Genomic DNA, 6,000 nt, shown 5'->3' with positions numbered 1-6,000 from the left:
AATGCAGTAAAAGCCGACATCTTTTCTTATATTCATCTGAAGTCAAATATTTAAAACACTGAAAGTAACGAAAATCTCTCTCTCTCCATTTCTTTCTCCCTCCCTCTTTCTTCCTCTCACTTTATCCCTCCCTCTCTCGCTCTCTCTCTCCCTCTCTCTCTCTCTTTCTCCCCCACTCTCTCTCTCTCTCTCTTTCGTTCTCGTCTCTCTACCCCTTTTATTTAGCCTAGGTTAAGGTGGTACTTTAGCCGCTCTTCTAGAAAATTTAAAATTGCCTCAAGAATTGTCGCTTTCTTTTCTTTTCACTTTCTCTCCCTCTTTTCTCTCTCTTTTTTTAATGTCCGGTAAAAAAAAAATTCACAATAGAAGTTGACCATCAAAGTTTAAATTTGGCCCGTCAGGTTCTGGTAAGTTTGTTTATTATGTATTTTAGTAAGTGGTAAAAGTAACATAAGTCAACCTCAATTCATAGATTACTGATGTTTGGTTCTTTTTCTTCTTGTTTGATTTTTGAAAGAAGCATGTAAAGTTTGGGGTACTTCTGTTGGGAAATACCGTACTATTGGTCCCCAGTGGGAGGTGATCAAGCCTCCACAAGGACAAGACTTCCGGTGGCGTGACAGGCAGAGTTCCTATCTACTCAATATGCTGCTAAAACTACTCTAACTAACAAATAAACGTAGCAATAACTCTTATTCTTCTCTGTTGTCTCAGTAAAGTTGGAGAATTCAGAGCCATATTCAACTTGCACCGGGCTTGCGCAGTTGAATTGGAGGCTACTGCTAAACTCTCCAAGCTCATTTTATGTAAATGGATAATGGAGGTTACTAGAACCCTCCAGCGACAGTTAATTTGGAGGTTATTGCTAAACTCTCCCAGCTCACCATCTGTGAATAGTTAATGGAGGCTACTAGGACTCTCCAACGGCTGTCCTCTTGCCACTAATTTACATTATCTCTTTGTAATTTAGCTTGAGCAGGAAGATTTTTACAAAGCTTTACTCAGCAGTTGCTCTTCCTCACCTGCTTTATGTATCTCCGCTATGGGACTGGTTCAGGCAAACTGACAGACTAAAACTCCGATCTGTATACTGCAAATACCTCAAGTTGTTGCTTCGATACCCATTCTACGAGAGAAACACATTTGTTCTAGGATCTCAAAATATGATAGACCCAAATGGCGGTGTGCAGTCTACTGAAACAAGTGCAGAAAAAAAGGCGTTGGAAAATTTGTACGATTTTTGCCTCTATACCTGATCTACGAGTGCGAATGAAGAAGTTACTGCTTAATCTTGCTCTTTGATGCTGAATGTTCTTGTTTTTTTTTTCCTTTTCTTCTTTTTTGTTACCCGACTTTTCTCTTTTTTGTATGAGCAGGCAAAAATAAAATTATTATTATTATTATTGGTTCCAAGGCTGACTAGATTAAAAAAAAAAACAGTTTTATTTTCATAGAAAAAAGGACTGAAAAAATCTATGTTCCCCAATTTTTTTTTTTTAAATTATCGTCCCTGGTCGAATATTGTCGGGAACTACTCCCATAAATTAATACAGTCCTTTGCCAACCACCGCTCAGATTTTGGGCTCCTGGTTTGAAATTCTCTCTGACGAAGACTAAGTGAGAAACGTTTTTATATAAATTCCAGAAGATCCATATAACAAATGAAAAACTTTTCAAAAACAGCTAATGCATTATCTAGAGAATTACTTTTATTGTTTTGATCATAACACAACTAGGGTTGACATATGGGATGCAAATGTATAGGAAATAAAATGCAGTAAAATGCCGTGGTCTGTTTATACAAACCGCTTTGTGACAACATTTCCGTAATTTGGGCTATATTTCTCTCGTCATTCGCATAATTCCCACAAATTCAGACATGTTTCAGAATCCCACCTGGTACTTGAAATGAAAAATTAAGACAAAGATGACCGTGTGTATGGGATATAATAATTTCTTAAAATGAAAACAAAATCAATTATTTTACACTTCGGCAGTTAAAAAATGAAAATTCTGACAATAAATCAACACCTTCGGAGGAAACAGTAACAGGGAAAGTAATGACAGATTGGGGTTTATTTTAGTAACAAGACATCTCGTTTCTCTCTTTTATTTTGCTAAGAACATGAACTAAAAAATTCATACAAAAAAAAAAATAAGACTAAAGTTTACGGAGATCTTGGAATTGGTAGGATAAGGGAAGACACATGTGAAAAATAGACATATTATAAATGAGGGTTTTGATTTAAGGGGTGTTTAAAGGAATATAAGTGCGAAACAATTAGTATATTATGTTAAGGGGTTGAAGTTATTTTTTTCTTAATTTCGTTACTTAGAACTTCACGTTTTAGTAACGTTTCGTTATTAAAAATAAATCATATAAATTAAAAAAAAAATGAGACTAAAGTTTTTGGAGATTGGGGAATTGGTAGTATAAAGGAAGACGCATGTGAAAAACAGACATATTATGAATAAGGGTTTTGACTCAAGGGTTATTTAAGGGATTATAAGTGTGAAAATGTTAGTAAATTATGTATAAGGGGTTGAAGTTATTTTTTCTTAATTGCGTTACTTCAAACTTCATATTTAGTAACGTTTCGTTACTAAAAAATGAAGTTCAGCGAGTTCAGGGTGCTAGAATAAGTTTGAAAATAAATGTTAAGGGGAGTAAGTCACTAAGGCTAGGAGTAAGGGAAGATCAAAAGGTGACGTTGGATAACGAAAAGATTGATCAGGTGGACTGTTTTTCCTACCTTGGTAGTATTGTTAGTAAAGACGGTGGGAGCAGTGAAGCTGTTAAAAGTAGAATAGCTAAGGCTCAGGGTGTTTTTTCACCATTAACAAAAGTTTGGAAGAATAGGAAGGTAAGTCTGCAAACCAAGATTAGAATATTAGAAGCTTCAGTGATGACAGTGGTCAAATATGGCTCTGAAGCATGGGCGCTCTGAAAAGCATGCATGGGCGCTTGCATTACTTCAAACTTCATATTTAGTAACGTTTCGTTACTAAAAAATGAAGTTCAGCGAGTTCAGGGTGCTAGAATAGGTTTGAAAATAAACGTTAAGGAGAGTAGGCTCAATAGTAAACAAAACTCTAAAAAACGGAATTTCGATGCTAAAAGATATATCAAAAGAATCGGATTTTTATGCTGATTTTAAATATATAAGTTCATCAAATTTAGTCTTTGTCATCAAAAGTTACGAGCCTAAGAAAATTTGCCTTATTTTGGAAAATACGGGGAAACACCCTCTAAAGTTCATAGGATCTTAGAGTATCAGAGAACCATGTAGAAAAAATTTCAAGGTCCAATCTACAAAAATGTGGAATTTCGTATTTTTTGCCAGAAGACAGATCACGGGTGCGTGTTTATTTGTTTGTTTGTTTGTTTGTTTGTTTTTTTCCCAGGGGTCATCGTATCGACCAAGTGGTCCTAGAGTGTTGCAAGAGGGCTCATTTTAACGGAAATAAAAAGTTCTAGTGCCCTTTTTAAGTGACTCCCACGCTCATTTTTTCCCAAAGTCAATTTGCCTTATTTTCTGCCTTATTGGGGTTTTGACACCATTAACAAAAGTTTTGAAGAATAGGAAGGTAAGTCTGCAAACCAAGATTAGAATATTAGAAGCTTCAGTGATGACAGTGGTCAAATATAGCTCTGAAGCATGGGCGCTCTGAAAAGCATGCATGGGCGCTTGCGTTACTTCAAACTTCATATTTAATAACGTTTCGTTACTAAAAAATGAAGTTCAGCGAGTTCAGGGTGCTAGAATAGGTTTGAAAATAAACGTTAAGGAGAGTAGGCTCAATAGTAAACGAAACTCTAAAAAACGGAATTTCGATGCTAAAAGATATATCAAAAGAATCGGATTTTCATGCTGATTTTAAATATATAAGTTTCATCAAATTTAGTCTTTGTCATCAAAAGTTACGAGCCTGAGAAAATTTGCCTTATTTTGGAAAATAGGGGGTAACACCCCCTAAAAGTCATAGGATCTTAACGAAAATCGCACCATCGCATTTAGCGTATCAGAGAACCCTAGAGGTGCGTCTTTATTGGTTTTTTTGTTTTTTTTTTTTTTTTCCCAGGGGTCATCGTATCGACTAAGTCGTCCTAGAGTGTTGCAAGAGGGCTCATTCTAACGGAAATAAAAAGTTCTAGTCCCGTTTTTAAGTGACCAAACAAATTGGAGGGCACCTAGGCCCCCTCCCACGCTCATTTTTCCCAAAGTCAACAGATCAAAATTTTGAGATAGCCATTTTGTTCCGCATATTCGAAAACCATAATAACTATGTCTTTGGGGATGACTTACCCCCCACAGTCCCTGGGGGAGGGGCTGCAAGTTACAAACTTTGACCAATGTTTACATACAGTAATAGTTACTGGGAAGTGTACCGACGTTATCAGGGGGATTTTTTTGGTTTGGGTGTGGGGTTCAGGGGAGGGGGCTATATGGGAGGATCTTTTCTTGGAGGAATATTTCATGGGGGAAGAGAAATTCAATGAAAAGGGCGCAGGACTTTCTAGCATTACCATAAAAAAAAAAACAATGAAAATATAAACATGAAAAAGTTTTTTCAATTGAAAGTAAGGAGAAGCATTAAAACTTAAAACGAGCAGAGGTTATTACGCATATGAGGGGTTCTAAAAATACTTTAGCATAAAGAGCGAGGTATTTAGGAGGAGATGAATACTTCGCTCTTTATGCTAAAAATTTTTTAAAGTAATTTCAACTATTTATTCTACGGCCTTTCTGATTCAGGGGTCATTCTTAAAAAATTGGGACAAAACAAGATTTAGTGTGAAGAGCAAGGTATTAACGAGGGGACCAACCCTCTCATATATATAACCGAAAATATAAGAATATAAAAGTTTGTTACGTAAGTTAATTCTTAAGTTACGTATTTTTTTTACTAATAAAAACGTTCGTTAAAAATTAAAAGATCTAGTCGCCTTTTTAAGTAACCGAAAAATTGGAGGGCAACTAGGCCTCCTTCCCCACCCCTTATTTCTCAAAATTGTCTGATCAAAACTAAGAGAAAGCCATTTAGCCAAAAAAAGAATTAATATACAAATTTCATTTTAATAATTCATGTACGGAGAGCCAAAATCAGACATGCATTAATTCAAAAACTTTCAGAAATTAAATAAAAAAAACAAGTTTTTTGAAATGAAAGTAAGGAGCGACATTGAAACTTAAAACGAACAGAAATTACTCCGTATATGAATGGGGCTTTTCCTCCTCGACACCCCGCTCCTTGCGCTAAAGTTTGATTCTTTCTCGCAACTCTACTTTTTAAAACAATAAAAAACTTTAGCGTAAGGAGCAGGGTGTCGAGGAGGAAAAGCCCCTTTCATATACGGAGTAATTTCTGTTCGTTTTAAGTTTTAATGTTGCTCCTTACTTTCATTTCAAAAAACTTGTTTTTTTTTATTTAATTGTTAGTAAAGACGGTGGGAGCAGTGAAGCTGTTAAAAGTAGAATAGTCAAGGTTCAGTGTGTTTTTTCACAGTTAAAAAACAGTTTGGAAGAGGAGGAAGATAAGTCAGCAAACCAAGAAAATATTGGGTACCCGGCTAACTGACCGTGTTTCAAACAGTAGGGGGTACGATAAATGTGGTTCAATCCCGCTTTCTGGGGCTACAATGATAAAAAGGTTTAAATGGCTAGGGCACGTTCAGCGAATCCGTAGATGACATATTGACGAAGATTGTCCTTTTTGGCCAATCGTCCAAGGCTAAACGGAAAGCAGGCCGAAAATGGCTGGGGTGGGAGGATGTCATAAAGAAAGGTTTAAAGGAAATGGGGACTAAGTGAAGAGGGAGACTATGGATAGATGAGGATGGAAGATGAGCGAGTATAGTTGTGTTGGCCTCAAGTGGCTTGGTGCTGCGGTGAGTTGTAGCAGTAGTAGTAAAAACGGAAATTCTCACAACATATGAACACCTTCATAGTAAAGAGGCTCAGTAAAGAGGAATTTAACGACAAATTGAGGTTTACTTTA

Source organism: Artemia franciscana, chromosome 11, assembly GCF_032884065.1.
Source record: "Artemia franciscana chromosome 11, ASM3288406v1, whole genome shotgun sequence".
Classification (NCBI taxonomy): domain Eukaryota; kingdom Metazoa; phylum Arthropoda; class Branchiopoda; order Anostraca; family Artemiidae; genus Artemia; species Artemia franciscana.
The sequence above is the reverse complement of the archived record's forward strand: the minus strand, read 5'-3'. Positions refer to the sequence as shown.